At 50.4% G+C, this 17,645-nt stretch overlaps 1 long non-coding RNA gene across 5 annotated transcripts in view; it reads right to left on the reverse strand.

Annotated features, from left to right (window-relative positions):
• Positions 1-2,071: 2,071 nt before the first annotated feature.
• LOC133505247 (uncharacterized) overlaps positions 2,072-17,645 on the reverse strand; it is a 38,915-nt gene continuing 23,341 nt past the window's right edge. The window contains exons 2-6 of one of the 5 annotated variants that reach the window (XR_009796187.1): positions 7,019-7,194; positions 5,712-6,317; positions 4,488-4,773; positions 3,263-3,517; positions 2,072-2,262 (exon numbers count right to left, since the gene is read on the reverse strand). This is a non-coding gene — a long non-coding RNA (uncharacterized LOC133505247). Of the gene's footprint in view, positions 2,291-3,262; positions 3,546-4,487; positions 4,774-5,711; positions 6,318-7,018; positions 7,195-17,645 lie in introns of all 5 variants that reach the window. The other 4 variants (XR_009796186.1, XR_009796188.1, XR_009796190.1 and 1 more) reach the window with 4 other exon arrangements.

The raw sequence follows: 17,645 nt of genomic DNA on the forward strand, positions 1-17,645 counted from the left end.
TATATATATATATATATATACACACACACATACCCAGAAAAAACATGGATTGACGCATAGACCCTTTTTTACACATATATGTAATTTAGTCTGTCTCCCTGGTGTCAAGGTCTGTGATTCATTGGCCTCCAGGAGATGTCTCCGTTCGGGCCTGTAAGACAAAGAAGACATGAGATTTCGCGTTCCCCCTCGTCCCCGTGCGCGCGGAGGGGCGATTTCGGGTAATGGGCTGGAATGGTGTGTGTGTGTGCCTGCGGACATCGACCCACCCCCCTGCGCCACGCCATCGCGCCCCCAGAAGCCTCGTGTAGGCCTGCGGCGCCCCCTGTACCGGGCGTCCGCCCAGTCCTCATCATCCTCCCAATACCGCCCCATCTTCCCTTCCGTTTCCTCGTCGTGTGTTGGCAAACAGCGGAATGTCTTTTTATAATTTTTATAAAGGCACCTGTTGTGCCTATTATACAAAGTCTATTCTGTACAGTCCAGGTGTCCTAATAAAGTGTTCAAGAACGTTTCTTGTCTTCATGAACAACCATCGTTTTATATATACACACTTGTTTCATAAATTTATACAAACATTACATCAGGTTTCTAACAGTGAAATCAGTCTGTTTGTTAGCCAATGCGTTCTATGTGTCAACGTCAGCCTATATGCTTAGCCTCTATCAATACGGAAGCACACTGCGAACTTTCTAAACATTGATATTGCTAATCATGTTAAACAGAAATCAGGGCAGGTGTCCGGATTCCGGTCCACCGACTTCCATGCACCCGGTGGCTGCTCCTAACGCAGATTTCTTTTTTTTCATCCGAGCCCCAAAAACCCTTTGCAGCAGAGAAGTACCTCCTCGCATGTGCATTGTTCCGGACGGGTCCTCCATACAGGAAGCCCTGACCCCTCCTGACGGAGTTCTTCCTCTTTCGTCCTGCTCGGCATCCTTCCCACAGTCGCCATCTGGTGGGTCTGCAGAGGTACTGCCAGACTCGAAGCATCGCTTTTTTTTTTTGTCCACCGCAGGCGCGGGTGAAGACAAACACCACAGTAGGTCCCGACGGGGAAAGGAAATCACGCCAACCCGTAGGAAGAACTCCTACAATATATACAATATTTTAAACAATGTACAAATGATGTTTAAAACCCTGGCTGTCTAAATAACTCCTGTGTTGCCGTTTTGCCGCGCAAGCACGTATGAGTCTCAGGGTTTATATATATATATATATATATATATATATAATATAATATATATATATATATATATATTTATAAAAACACACACATAACCAAGAAAACATGCATTGACGCATAGACCCTTTTTTACACATATATGTAATTTAGTCTGTCTCCCTGGCCTCAAGGTCTGTGATTCATTGGCCTCCAGGAGATGTCTCCGTTCGGGCCTGTAAGACAAAGAAGACATGAGATTTCGCGTTCCCCCTCGTCCCCGTGCGCGCGGAGGGGCGATTTCGGGTGAGGGCTGGAATGGTGTGTGTGTGCCTGCGGACATCGACCCACCCCTGCGCCACGCCATCGCGCCCCCAGAAGCCTCGTGTAGGCCTGTGGCACCTCCTGTACCGGGCGTGCGCCCAGTCCTCATCATCCTCCCAATACCGCCCCATCTTCCCGTTTTCCTCGTGTTTGGCAAGCAGCGGAATGTCTTTTTATAATTTTTATAAAGGCACCTGTTGTGCCTATTATACAAAGTCTATTCTGTACAGTCCAGGTGTCCTAATAAAGTGTTCAAGAACGTTTCTTGTCTTCATGAACAACCATCGTTTTATATATACACACTTGTTTCATAAATTAATACAAACATTACATCAGGTTTCTAACAGTGAAATCAGTCTGTGTTTGTTAGCCAATGCGTTCTATACGTCAACGTTTAGCCTATATGCTTAGCCTCTATCAATACGGAAGCACATTGCGAACTTTCTAAACATTGATATTGCTAATCATGTTAAACACAAATCAGGGCAGGTGGCCAGATTCCGGTCCACCGACTTACATGCACCCGGTGGCTGCTACTAACGCGGATTTCTTTTTTTTCATCCGAGCCCCAAAAACCCTTTGCAGCAGAGAAGTACCTCCTCGCATGCGCATCGTTCCGGACGGGTCGTCCAGACAGGAAGCCCTGACCCTTCCTGACGGAGTTCTTCCTCTCTCGTCCTGCTCGGCATCCTTCCCACAGTCGCCATCTGGTGGGTCTGCAGAGGTACTGCCAGCCTCGAAGCATCACTTTTTTTTTTTTTTTTCCACCGCAGGCTCTTGTGAAGACAAACACCACAGTAGGTCCTAGACGGGGCAATGAAATCACGGCATCCCGTAGGAAGCACTTCTACAATGTATACAAAATTTTAAACATTGTACAAATTATGTTTAAAACCCTGGCTGTCTAAATAACTCCTGTGTTGCCGTTTTGGCCGCGCAAGCACGTATGAGTATCAGGGTTTATATATATATATATATATATATATATATATTATATTTATATATACACACACATAACCAAGAAAACATGCATTGACGCAGAGACCCTTTTATACACATATATGTAGTTTTAGGCTGTCTCCCTGGCCTCAAGGTCTGTGATTCACTGGCACCCAGGAAATGTCTCCGTTCGGGCCTATAAGACAAAGAAGACATGAGATTTCGCTTCCCCTCCCCCTCCTCCCTGTGCGCGCGGAGGGGCGATTTCAGGTTAGGGCTGAAATGGTGTGTGTGTGTGTGTGTGTTTGTGTGTGTGTGTGTACCTGCGGACATCGACCCACCCTGCGCCACGCCATCGTACCCCCAGAAGCCTCGTGTAGGCCTGCGGCGCCTCCTGTACCGGGCGTCCGCCCAGTCCTCGTCACCCTCCCAATACCGCCCCATCTTCCCGTTTTCCTCGTGTTCGGCAAGCAGTAGAATGTCTTTTTATAATTTTTATAAAGGCACCTGTTGTGCCTATGATACAGTCTATTCTGTACAGTCCAGGTGTCCTAATAAAGTGTTCAAGAACGTTTCTTGTCTTCATGAACAACCATCGTTTTATATATACACACTTGTTTCATAAATTTATACAAACATTACATCAGCTTTCTAACAGTGAAATCAGTCTGTGTATGTTAGCCAATGCGTTCTATGTGTGCTATACGTCAACGTTTAGGCTATATGCTTAGCCTCTATCAATACGGAAGCACACTGCGAACTTTCTAAACATTGATATTGCTAATCATGTTAAACACAATTCAGGGCAGGTGGCCAGATTCCGGTCCACCGACTTACATGCACCCGGTGGCTGCTACTAACGCGGATTTCTTTTTTTTCATCCGAGCCCCAAAAACCCTTTGCAGCAGAGAAGTACCTCCTCGCATGCGCATTGTTCCGGACGGGTCCTCCATAGAGGAAGCCCTAACCCCTCCTGACGGAGTTTTTCCTCTCTTGTCCTGCTCGGCATCCTTCCCACAGTTGCCATCTGGTGGGTCTGCAGAGGTACTGCCAGCCTCGAAGCATCACTTTTTTTTTTTTCCACCGCAGTCTCTAGTGAAGACAAACACCACAGTAGGTCCTAGACGGGGCAAGGAAATCACGGCAACCCGTAGGAAGCACTTCTACAATGTATACAAAATTTTAAACATTGTACAAATGATGTTTAAAACCCTGGCTGTCTAAATAACTCCTGTGTTGCCGTTTTGCCGCGCAAGCACGTATGAGTCTCAGGGTTTATATATATATATATATATATATATATATATATATATATATATATATATTATATATATATTTAATATACACACACATAACCAAGAAAACATGCATTGACGCATAGACCCTTTTTTACACATATGTAATTTAGTCTGTCTCCCTGGCCTCAAGGTCTGTGATTCATTGGCCTCCAGGAGATGTCTCCGTTCGGGCCTGTAAGACAAAGAAGACATGAGATTTCGCGTTCCCCCTCGTCCCCGTGCGCGCGGAGGGGCGATTTCGGGTGAGGGCTGGAATGGTGTGTGTGTGCCTGCGGACATCGACCCACCCCTGCGCCACGCCATCGCGCCCCCAGAAGCCTCGTGTAGGCCTGCGGCGCCCCCTGTACCGGGCGTCCGCCCAGTCCTCATCTTCCCGTTTTCCTCGTGTTTGGCAAGCAGCGGAATGTCTTTTTATAATTTTTATAAAGGCACCTGTTGTGCCTATTATACAAAGTCTATTCTGTACAGTCCAGGTGTCCTAATAAAGTGTTCAAGAACGTTTCTTGTCTTCATGAACAACCATCGTTTTATATATACACACTTGTTTCATAAATTTATACAAACATTACATCAGGTTTCTAACAGTGAAATCAGTCTGTGTATGTTAGCCAACATGTTCTATGTGTGCTATACATCAACGTTTAGGCTATATGCTGAGCCTCTATCAATACGGAAGCACACTGCGAACTTTCTAAACATTGATATTGCTAATCATGTTAAACACAAATCAGGGCAGGTGGCAAGATTCCGGTCCACCGACTTACATGCACCCGGTGGCTGCTACTAACGCGGATTTCTTTTTTTTTTATATCCGAGGCCCAAAAACCCTTTGCAGCAGAGAAGTACCTCCTCGCATGCGCATTGTTCCGGACGGGTCCTCCATACAGGAAGACCTAACCCCTCCTGACGGAGTTTTTCCTCTCTTGTCCTGCTCGGCATCCTTCCCACAGTCGCCATCTGATGGGTCTGCAGAGGTACTGCCAGACTCGAAGCATCGCTTTTTTTTTTTTCCACCGCAGGCGCGGGTGAAGACAAACACCACAGTAGGTCCTAGACGGGGAAAGGAAATCATGGCATCCCGTAGGAAGTACTCCTACAATATATACAAAATTTTAAACATTGTACAAATGATGTTTAAAACCCTGGCTGTCTAAATAACTCCTGTGTTGCCGTTTTGCCGCGCAAGCACGTATGAGTATCAGGGTTTATATATATAATATATATATTATATATATATATATATATACACACACATAACCAAGAAAACATGCATTGATGCATAGACCCTTTTTTACACATATATGTAATTTAGTCTGTCTCCCTGGCCTCAAGGTCTGTGATTCATTGGCCCCTAGGAGATGTCTCCGTTCGGGCCTGTAAGACAAAGAAGACATGAGATTTCGCGTTCCCCCACGTCCCCGTGCGCGCGGAGGGGCGATTTCGGGTGAGGGCTGGAATGGTGTGTGTGCCTGCGGACAACGACCCACCCCTGTGCCACGCCATCGCGCTCCCAGAAGCCTCGTGTAGGCCTGCGGCGCCTCCTGTACTGGGCGTCCGCCCAGTCCTCATCATCCTCCCAATACCGCCCCATCTTCCCGTTTTCCTCGTGTTCGGCAAGCAGCGGAATGTCTTTTTATAATTTTTATAAAGGCACCTGTTGTGCCTATTATACAAAGTCTATTCTGTACAGTCCAGGTGTCCTAATAAAGTGTTCAAGAACGTTTCTTGTCTTCATGAACAACCATCGTTTTATTTCTACATACACTTGTTTCATAAATTGATACAAACATTACATCAGGTTTCTAACAGTGAAATCAGTCTGTGTATGTTAGCCAATGCGTTCTATGTGTGCTATACGTCAACGTTTAGGCTATATGCTTAGCTTCTATCAATACGGAAGCACACTGCTAACGTTCCAAACATTGATATTGCTAATCATGTTAAACACAAATCAGGGCAGGTGGCCGGATTCCGGTCCACCGACTTACATGCACCCGGTGGCTGCTCCTAACGCGGAATTCTTTTTTTTCATCCGAGGCCCAAAAACCCTTTGCAGCAGAGAAGTACCTCCTCATGCACATTGTTCCGGACGGGTCCTCCATACAGGAAATCCTGACCCCTCCTTACGGAGTTCTTCCTCTCTCGTCCTGCTCGGCATCCTTCCCACAGTCTCCATCTGGTGGGTCTGCAGGGGTACTGCCAGCCTCGAAGCATCGCGTTTTTTTTTTTTTTTTCCACCGCAGGCACGAGTGAAGACAAACACCACAGTAGGTCCTAGACGGTGCAATGAAATCACGGCATCCCGTAGGAAGCACTTCTACAATGTATACAAAATTTTAAACATTGTACAAATGATGTTTAAAACCCTGGCTGTCTAAATAACTCCTGTGTTGCCGTTTTGCCGCGCAAGCACGTATGAGTATCAGGGTTTATATATATATATATATATATATATTTATATATATACACACACATAACCAAGAAAACATGCATTGATGCATAGACCCTTTTTTACACATATATGTAATTTAGTCTGTCTCCCTGGCCTCAAGGTCTGTGATTCATTGGCCCCCAGGAGATGTCTCCGTTCAGGCCTGTAAGACAAAGAAGACATGAGATTTCGCGTTCCCCCTCGTCCCCGTGCGCGCGGAGGGGCGATTTCGGGTGAGGGCTGGAATGGTGTGTGTGTGTGTGTGTGCCTGCGGACAACGACCCACCCCTGTGCCACGCCATCGCGCTCCCAGAAGCCTCGTGTAGGCCTGCGGCGCCTCCTGTACTGGGCGTCCGCCCAGTCCTCATTATCATCCCAATACCGCCCCATCTTCCCGTTTTCCTCGTGTTCGGCAAGCAGCGGAATGTCTTTTTATAATTTTTATAAAGGCACCTGTTGAGCCTATTATACAAAGTCTATTCTCTACAGTCCAGGTGTCCTAATAAAGTGTTCAAGATCGTTTCTTCTTCATGAACAACCATCGTTTTATATATACACACTTGTTTCATAAACTTATATAAAAACATTACATCAGGTTTCTTACAGTGAAATCAGTCTGTGTATGTTAGCCAATGCGTTCTATGTGTGCTATACGTCAACGTTTAGGCTATATGCTTAGCCTCTATCAATACGGAAGCACACTGCTTACGTTCTAAACATTGATATTGCTAATCATGTTAAACACAAATCAGGGCAGGTGACCGGATTCCGGTCCACCGACTTACATGCACCCGGTGGCTGCACCTAACGCAGAATTCTTTTTTTTCATCTGAGGCCAAAAAACACTTTGCAGCAGAGAAGTACCTCCTCGCATGCGCATTGTTCAGGACGGGTCCTCCATACAGGAAGCCCTGACCCCTCCTGACGGAGTTCTTCCTCTCTCGTCCTGCTCGGCATCCTTCCCACAGTCGCCATCTGGTGGGTCTGCAGAGGTACTGCCAGGCTCGAAGCATCACTTTTTTTTTTTTCCACCGCAGGCTCTAGTGAAGACAAACACCACAGTTGGTCCTAGACGGGGCAAGGAAATCACGGCAACCCGTAGGAAGCACTTCTACAATGTATACAAAATTTTAAACATTGTACAAATGATGTTTAAAACCCTGGCTGTCTAAATAACTCCTGTGTTGCCGTTTTGCCGCGCAAGCACGTATGAGTATCAGGGTTTATATATATTTATTTACACATACACTCACTTAACCAAGAAAACATGCTTTGACGCATAGACCCTTTTTTACACATACATGTAATTTAGTCTGTCTCCCTGGCCTCTGTGTGTGTTATTCATTGGCCCCCAGGAGATGAATTACACACTGGTTGTGCTGGCTGGATGAATGACAACTTTGGCTTCCACACTTGGGATGCGCGGGCATGAACCAGACATGGTATGCAGGTGAAAGACATCCGAAAGCAGGCTTGCAGCGCAATGGTTTTCATGGATGGATGAAAGGCCACAATGACTTCCACACTGGCTGTGCTGGCTGGATGATTGACAACCATGACTTCCACACGTGGGGTGCGCGGGCATGAACCAGGCATGGTATGGGGCTGAAGGACACCCGAAAGCGGGCTTGCAGAGAAATGGTTGTGCTGGCTGGATGAAAGACAACCATGACTTCCACACTTGGGATGCGCGGGCATGAACCAGGCATGGTATGCGGCTGAAGGACACCCGAAAGCTGGCTTGCAGCGCACTTCTTGTGCTGGCTGGATGAATGACAACCATGGCTTCCACACTTGGGATGCGCGGGCATGAACCAGGCATGGTCTGCGGGTGAAGGACACCCTAATGCGCGCTTGCAGCACAATGGTTGTAATGGATCGATGAAAGGCCACCATGACTTCCACACTGGCTGTGCTGGCTGGATGAATGACAACCATGACTTCCACACTTGGGGTGCGCGGGCATGAACCAGGCATGGTATGGGGCTGAAGGACGCCCGAAAGCGGGCTTGCAGAGAAATGGTTGTGCTGGCTGGATGAAAGACAACCATGACTTCCACACTTGGGATGCGCGGGCATGAACCAGGCATGGTATGCGGCTGAAGGACACCCGAAAGCTGGCTTGCAGCGCACTTCTTGTGCTGGCTGGATGAATGACAACCATGGCTTCCACACTTGGGGTGCACGGACATGAAACAGGCATGGTATGCGGGTGAAGGACACCCACAAGTGGGCTTGCAGCGCAACGGTTGTGCTGAATGGATGAAAGGCAACCATGAATTCCACACTGGTTGTGCTGGATGGATGAATGACAATCATGACTTCCACGCCTAGGGTGCATGGACATGAACCAGGCATGGTATGCGGATGAAGGACACCCACAAGCGGGCTTGCAGCGCAACGGTTGTGCTGAATGGATGAAAGGCAACCATGAATTCCACACTGGTTGTGCTGGATGGATGAATGACAACCATGATTTCCACACTTAAGGTGCGCGGGCATGAACCAGGTATGGTATGCGGGTGAAGGACACACGCAAGCAGGCTTCCAGCGCACTGGTTGTGATGGCTGGATGAATGACAACCATGACCTCCATACTTAGGGTGCGCGGTCATTAACCAGGTATGGTATGCACTTTAAGGACACCCCAAAGCGGGCTTCCAGCGCAATAGTTGGGTTGCCTGGATGAATGACAACCGTGACTTCTGCACTGGTTGTGCTGGCTGAATGAATTACAACCGTGACTTCCGCACTGCTTGTGCTGGCTGGATGAAAGGAAACCATGACTTCCACACTTAGGGTTTGCGGGCATGAACCAGGCATGGTATGCAGGGGGGGAAGGCACCAAAGCGGGGTTCCAAAGAACTGGTTGTGCTGGCTGTATGAATGACAACCATGACTTCCAAACTTAGCCTGAGCGGGCATGAACCAGGCATGGTATCCGATTGGAAGACACACCCAAGAGGGCTTCCAGCTTACAGGTTGTGCTGGATGGATAAAAGGCAGCCATGACTTCAACAACAAGGGTGCAACGACATGAACAAGGCATTGTATGCGGGTGAAGAACACCCGCAAGCGGGCTTGCAGCACTATGGTTGTGCTGCATGGGTAAAAGGCAACCATGACTTCCAGACTGGTTGTGCTGGCTGGTTGAAATACAACCATGACTTCCACACTTGGGATGCGCGGGCATGAACCAGGCATGGTCTGCGGGTGAAGGACACCCTAATGCGCGCTTGCAGCACAATGGTGTAATGGATCGATGAAAGGCCACCATGACTTCCACACTGGCTGTGCTGGCTGGATGAATGACAACCATGACTTCCACACTTGGGGTGCGCGGGCATGAACCAGGCATGGTATGGGGCTGAAGGACGCCCGAAAAGAGGGCTTGCAGAGAAATGGTTGTTGTGCTGGCTGGATGAAAGACAACCATGACTTCCACACCTTGGGATGCGCGGGCATGAACCAGGCATGGTATGCGGCTGAAGGACACCCGAAAGCGGCTTGCAGCGCACTTCTTGTGCTGGCTGGATGAATGACAACCATGGCTTCCACACTTGGGGTGCACGGACATGAAACAGGCATGGTATGCGGGTGAAGGACCCCCAAGTGGGCTTGCAGCGCAACGGTTGTGCTGAATGGATGAAAGGCAACCATGAATTCCACACTGGTTGTGCTGGATGGATGAATGACAATCATGACTTCCACGCTAGGGTGCATGGACATGAACCAGGCATGGTAATGCGGAGAAGGACACCCACAAGCGGGCTTGCAGCGCAACGGTTGTGCTTAATGGATGAAAGGCAACCATGAATTCCACACTGGTTGTGCTGGATGGATGAATGACAACCATGATTTCCACACTTAAGGTGCGCGGGGGCATGAACCAGGTATGGTATGCGGGTGAAGGACACACGCAAGCAGGCTTCCAGCGCACTGGTTGTGATGGCTGGATGAATGACAACCATGACCTCCATACTTAGGGTGCGCGGTCATGAACCAGGTATGGTATGCACGTTAAGGACACCCCAAAGCGGGCTTCCAGCGCAATAGTTGGGTTGCCTGGATGAATGACAACCGTGACTTCTGCACTGGTTGTGCTGGCTGAATGAATTACAACCGTGACTTCCGCACTGCTTGTGCTGGCTGGATGAAAGGAAACCATGACTTCCACACTTCGGGTTTGCGGGCATGAACCAGGCATGGTATGCAGGGGGGGAAGGCACCAAAGCGGGGTTCCAAAGAACTGGTTGTGCTGGTTGTATGAATGACAACCATGACTTCCAAACTTAGCCTGCGCGGGCATGAACCAGGCATGGTATCCGATGGAAGACACACCCAAGAGGGCTTCCAGCTTACAGGTGTGTGCTGGATCGATAAAGGCAGCCATGACTTCAACAACAAGGGTGCAACGACATGAACAAGGCATTGTATGCGGGTGAAGAACACCCGCAAGCGGGCTTGCAGCACTATGGTTGTGCTGCATGGGTAAAAGGCAACCATGACTTCCAGACTGGTTGTGCTGGCTGGTTGAAATACAACCATGACTTCCACACTTGGGATGCGCGGGCATGAACCAGGCATGGTCTGCGGGTGAAGGACACCCTAATGCGCGCTTGCAGCACAATGGTTGTAATGGATCGATGAAAGGCCACCATGACTTCCACACTGGCTGTGCTGGCTGGATGAATGACAACCATAAATTCTACACTCAGGGTGAGTGGGCATGAAGAAGGCATGGTATGCGGGTGATGGACACCCGCAAGCGGTCGTGCAGAGCTCTGGTTGTGGTGGCTGGATGAAAGACAACCGTGACCTCCACACTTCGGGAGCGCGGGCATGAACCAAGCATGGTATGCGGTTGAAGGACACCCCGAAGCTGGCTTCGAGCGCAATAGTTGTGTTGCCTGGATGAATGACAACCGTGACTTTCGCACTGGTTGTGCTGGCTGGATGAAAGGCAACCATGACTTCCACACTTAGGGTGCGCGGGTATGAACCAGGTATAGTATGCTAGGGGGGGAACGCAGCCAAGCGGGCTTCCAAAGAACTGGTTGTGCTGGCTGTATGAATGACAACCATGACTTCCAAACTTAGCGTGCGCGGGCATGAACTAGGCATGGTATCCGATGGGAAGACACACCCAAGAGGGCTTCCAGCTTACTGGTTGTGCTGGATGGATAAAAAGCAGCCATGACTTCAACAACAAGGGTGCACGGAAATGAACAAGGCATTGTATGCGGGTGAAGGACACCCGCAAGCGGGCTTGCAGCACAACGGTTGTGCTGCATGGATGAAAGGCAACCATGACTTCCAGACTGGTTGTGCTGGCTGGTTGAAATACAACCATTACTTCCACACTTGGGGTGCGCGGGCATGAACCAGGCATGTTATGCGGGTGATGGACACTAGCAAGCAGGCTTGCAGAGCAATGGTTATAGTGGCTGGATGAAAGACAACCGTGACATACACACTTTGGGAGCGAGGGGCATTAACTAGGCATGGTATGCGGTTGAAGGACACCCCCAAGCGGGCTTCGAGCGCAATAGTTGTGTTGCCTGGATGAATGACAACCGTGACTTCCGCACTGGTTTTGCTGGCTGAATGAATTACAACCGTGACTTCCGCACTGCTTGTGCTGGCTGGATGAAAGGAAACCATGACTTCCACACTTTGGGTGCGCGGGCATGAACCAAATATGGTATGCTAGGGGGGGAACGCACCCAAGCGGGCTTCAAAAGAACTGGTTGTGCTGGCTGTATGAATGACAACCATGACTTCCAAAATTAGCCTGCGCAGGCATAAACCAGGCATGGTATCCGATGGGAAGACACACCCAAGAGGGCTTCCAGCTTACTGGTTGTGCTGGATGGATAAAAGGCAGCCATGACTTTAACAACAAGGGTGCACGGACATGAACAAGGCATTGTATCCGGGTGAAGGACACCCGCAAGCGGGCTTGCAGCACAACGGTTGTGCTGCATGGATGAAAGGCAACCATGACTTCCAGACTGGTTGTGCTTGCTGGTTGAAATACAACCATGACTTCCACACTTGGGGTGCGCGGGCAAGAACCAGGCATGGTATGCGGGTGATAGACACCCGAAAGCGGTCGTGCAGAGCGATGGTTGTGGTGGCTGGATGAAAGACAACCGTGACCTCCACACTTCGGGAGCGCGGGCATGAACCAAGCATGGTATGCGGTTGAAGGACACCCCCAAGCGGGCTTCGAGCGCAATAGTTGTGTTGCCTGGATGAATGACAACCGTGACTTCCGCACTGGTTGTGCTCACTGAATGAATGACAACCGTGACTTCCGCATGGTTGTGCTGGCTGGATGAAAGGCAACCATGACTTACACACCTAGGGTGTGCAGGCATGAACCAGGCATGGTATGCAGGGGGAACGCACCCAAGCGGGCTTCCAGCGCACTAGTTGAATGACTACCATGACTTCCACTCTTAGAGCACAGGGCATGAACAACGCATGTTACGCGGAAGAAGGACACCTGCAAGCTGGCTATCAGCGCGCAGGTTGTGGTGGCTGGATGAATGACAACCTTGACTTCCGCACTGGTTATGCTGGATGGATGAATGACAACCATGACTTCCACACTTAGGGAGTGCGGGCATGAACCAGGCATGGTATCCATTTGAAGGACTTCCCCAAGCAGGCTTCCAGCGAAATAGTTGTGTTGCCTGCATGAATGAAAACCGTGACTTCCGCACTGGTTATGCTGGCTAGATGAAAGGCAACCATGACTTCCACACTTTGGGTGCGTGGGCATGAACCAGGCATGGTATGCGGGTGAAGGACACCCGCAAGCAGGCTTGCAGCGCAATGGTTGTGCTGGCTGGATGAATGACACCCGTGACTTCCACACCGGTTGTGCTGGCTAGATGAATGACAACCATGATTTCCACACTTAAGGTGCGCGGGCATGAACCAGGTATGGTATGCGGGTGAAGGAAGCCCGCAAGCAGGCTTCCAGCGCACTGGTTGTGATGGCTGGATGAATGACAACCATGACTTCCATACTTAGGGTGCGCGGTCATGAACCAGGTATGGTATGCACGTTAAGGACACCCCAAAGCGGGCTTCCAGCGCAATAGTTGGGTTGCCTGGATGAATGACAACCGTGACTTCCGCACTGGTTGTGCTGGCTGAATGAATTACAACCGTGACTTCCGCACTGCTTGTGCTGGCTGGATGAAAGGAAACCATGACTTCCACACTTAGGGTGCGCGGGCATGAACCAGGCATGGTATGCAGGGGGGGAAGGCACCCAAGCGGGCTTCCAAAGAACTGGTTGTGCTGGCTGTATGAATGACAACCATGACTTCCAAAATTAGCCTGCGCAGGCATAAACCAGGCATGGTATCCGATGGGAAGACACACCCAAGAGGGCTTCCAGCTTACTGGTTGTGCTGGATGGATAAAAGGCAGCCATGACTTTAACAACAAGGGTGCACGGACATGAACAAGGCATTGTATGCGGGTGAAGGACACCCGCAAGCGGGCTTAAAGCACAACGGTTGTGCTGCATGGATGAAAGGCAACCATGACTTCCAGACTGGTTGTGCTGGCTGGTTGAAATACATCCATGACTTCCACACTTGGGGTGCGCGGTCATGAACCAGGCATGGTCTGCGGGTGAAGGACACCCAAATGCGCGCTTGCAGCGCAATGGTTGTAATGGATCGATGAAAGGCCACCATGACTTCCACACTGGCTGTGCTGGCTGGATGAATGACAACCATAAATTCTACACTCAGGGTGCGTGGGCATGAGCCAGGCATGGTATGCGGGTGATGGACACCCGCAAGCGGTCGTGCAGAGCTATGGTTGTGGTGGCTGGATGAAAGACAACCGTGACCTCCACACTTAGGGATTGCGGGCATGAACCAGGAATGGTATGCGGTTGAAGGACACCCCAAGGGGCTTCGAGCGCAGTAGTTGTGTTGCATGGATGAATTACAACCGTGACTTCCTGCATGGTTGTGCTGGCTGGATGAAAGGCAACCATGACTTCCACACTTAGGGTGTGCGGGCATGAACCAGGCATGGTATGCAGGGGGAACGCACCCAAGCGGGCTTCCAGCGAACTAGTTGAATGACTACCACGACTTCCACTCTTAGAGCACACGGGCATGAACAACGCATGTTATGCGGAAGAAGGACCCTTGTGTGTGGGCTTTCAGCGCGCAGGTTGTGGTGGTTGGATGAATGACAACCTTGACTTCTGCACTGGTTATGCTGAATGGATGAATGACAACCATGACTTCCACACTTTGTGAGCGCGGTATTGAACCAGGCATGGTATCCTTGAAGGACTTCCCCAAGCAGGCTTCCAGCGAAATAGTTGTGTTGCCTGGATGTTGAAAACCGTGACTTCCGCACTGGTTATGCTGGCTAGATGAAAGGCAACCATGACTTCCCACATTCGGGTGCACGGGCATGAACCAGGCATGGTATGCGGGTGAAGGACACCCGCAAGCAGGCTTGCAGCGCAATGGTTGTGCTGGCTGGATGAATGACACCCGTGACTTCCACACCGGTTGTGCTGGCTAGATGAATGACAACCATGATTTCCACACTTAAGGTGCGCGGGCATGAACCAGGTATGGTATGCGGGTGAAGGACATCCGCAAGAGGGCTTCCAGCTTACTGGTTGTGCTGGATGGATAAAAGGCAGCCATGACTTAAACAACAAAGGTGCACGGACATGAACATGGCATTGTATGCGGGTGAAGGACACCCACAAGCGGGCTTGCAGCGCAATGGTTGTGTTGGCTGGATGAATGACAACCGTGACTTCCACACTGGTTGTGCTGGCTAGATGAATGACAACCATGATTTCCACACTTAAGGTGCGCGGGCATGAACCAGGTATGGTATGCGGGTGAAGGACATCCGCAAGCGGGCTTCTAGCCCACTTGTTGTGCTGGCTGGATGAATGACAACCATGGCTTCCACACTTTGGGTGCGCGGGCATGAACCAGGTATGGTATGCGGCTGAAGGACACCCGAAAGCGGGATTGCAGCGCAATGGTAGTCATGGATGGATGAAAGGCCACCGTGAGTTCCACACTCTCTGTGCTGGCTGGATGAATGACAACCATGATTTCTACACTTAAAGTGCACGGGCATGAACCAGACATGGTATTCGGATGATGGACACCCACAAGCGGGCTTCCAGCGCACTGGTTGGAATGGATGGACGAATGACAAAAATGACTTCCAAACTTAGCCTGCGCGGGCATGAACCAGGCATGGTATGCGGCTGAAAGACACCCAAAAGCGGGACTGTAGCGCAATGGTTGTCATGGATGGATGAAAGGCCACAATGACTTCCACACTGGCTGTGCTGGCTGGATGAATAACAACCATGACTTCCACACTTGGGGTGCGCGGGCATGAACCAGGCATGGTATGCGGCTGAAGGACACACGAAAGCGGGCTTGCAGCGCAATGGTTGTAATAGGTGAATGAAAGGCCACCGTGAGTTCCACACTGGCTGTGCTGGCTGGATGAATGACAACCATGATTTCTAAACTTAGGGTGCACTGGCATGAACCAGGCATGGTATTCGGGTGATGGACACCCGCAAGCGGGCTTCCAGCGCACTGGTTGTGCTGGATGGATAAAAGGCAACCATGACTTCCACACTTGGGGTGCGCGGTCATGAACCAGGCATGGTATGCGATGGGTAGACGCAACCAAGAGGGCTACCAGCGCACTTGTTGTACTGGATGGAAGAATGACAACCGTGACTTCCAAACTTAACGTGCGCGGGCATGAACCAGGCATGGTATGCGATGGGAAGACGCACCAAGAGGGCTTCCAGCGCACTGGTTGTGCTGGATGGATGAAAGGCAACCATGACTTCCACACTTGGGGTGCGCGGGCATGAACCCGGCATGGTATGCTTGGGGGGGAACGCACACAAGCGGGTTTCCAGCGCACTGGTTGTGCTGGCTGGATGAATGACAACCATGACTTTCAAACTTAGCGTGTGCGGGCATGAACCAGGCATGGAATGCAATGGGAAGACAAACCCAAGAGGGCTTTCAGAGAACTGGTTGTGCTAGATGGATGAAAGGCAACCATGACTTCCACACTTAGGGTGCATGGACATGAACCAGGCATGATATGCAGGTGAAGGACACCCGCAAGCGTGTTTGTAGTGCAACGGTTGTGCTGGATGGATGAAAGGCAACCATGACTTTCACACTTAGGGCGACGGGAATGAACAACGCATGTGAGGTGGGTGAAGGACACCCGCAAGCGGCCTTCTCGCCCACTTGTTGTGCTGGCTGGATGAATGACAACCATGACTTCCACACTTGGGGTGCGCGGGCATGAACCAGGCATGGTATGGGGCTGAAGGACACCCGAAAGCGGGCTTGCAGCGCAATGGTTGTCATGAATGGATGAAAGGCCACAATGGCTTCCAAACTGGCTGTGATGGCTGGATGAATGACAACCATGACTTCCACACTTGGGGTGCGCGGGCATGAACCAGGCATGGTATGCGGCTGAAGGACACCCGAAAGCGGGCTTGTAGCGCAATGGTTGTCATGGATGGATGAAAGGCCACAATGACTTCCACACTGGCTGTGCTTGCTGGATGAATAACAAACATGACTTCCACACTTGGGGTGCGCGGGCATGAACAAGGCATAGTATGCGGCTGAAGGACACCCGAAAGCGGGATTGCAGCGCACTGGTTGTGCTGGCTGGATGAATGACAACTATGGCTTCCACACTTGGGATGCGCGGGCATGAACCAGACATGGTATGCAGGTGAAAGACATCCGAAAGCAGGCTTGCAGCGCAATGGTTTTCATGGATGGATGAAAGGCCACAATGACTTCCACACTGGCTGTGCTTGCTGGATGAATAACAAACATGACTTCCACACTTGGGGTGCGCGGGCATGAACAAGGCATAGTATGCGGCTGAAGGACACCCGAAAGCGGGATTGCAGCGCACTTCTTGTGCTGGCTGGATGAATGACAACCATGGCTTCCACACTTGGGATGCGCGGGCATGAACCAGACATGGTATGCAGGTGAAAGACATCCGAAAGCAGGCTTGCAGCGCAATGGTTTTCATGGATGGATGAAAGGCCACAATGACTTCCACACTGGCTGTGCTGGCTGGATGAATGACAACCATGACTTCCACACGTGGGGTGCGCGGGCATGAACCAGGCATGGTATGCGGCTGAAGGACACCCGAAAGCGGGATTGCAGCGCAATGGTTGTCATGGATGGATGAAAGGCCACAATGACTTCCACACTGGCTGTGCTGGCTGGATGAATGACAACCATGATTTCTAAACTTAGGGTGCACTGGCATGAACCAGGAACCATGAACAAGGCATGGTATGCGATGGGAAGACGCACCCAAGAGGGCTCCCAGCGCACTGGTTGTGCTGGATGGATGAAAGGCAACCATGACTTCCACAATTAGGGTGCATGGA

Source organism: Syngnathoides biaculeatus, chromosome 8, assembly GCF_019802595.1.
Source record: "Syngnathoides biaculeatus isolate LvHL_M chromosome 8, ASM1980259v1, whole genome shotgun sequence".
NCBI lineage: Eukaryota > Metazoa > Chordata > Actinopteri > Syngnathiformes > Syngnathidae > Syngnathoides > Syngnathoides biaculeatus.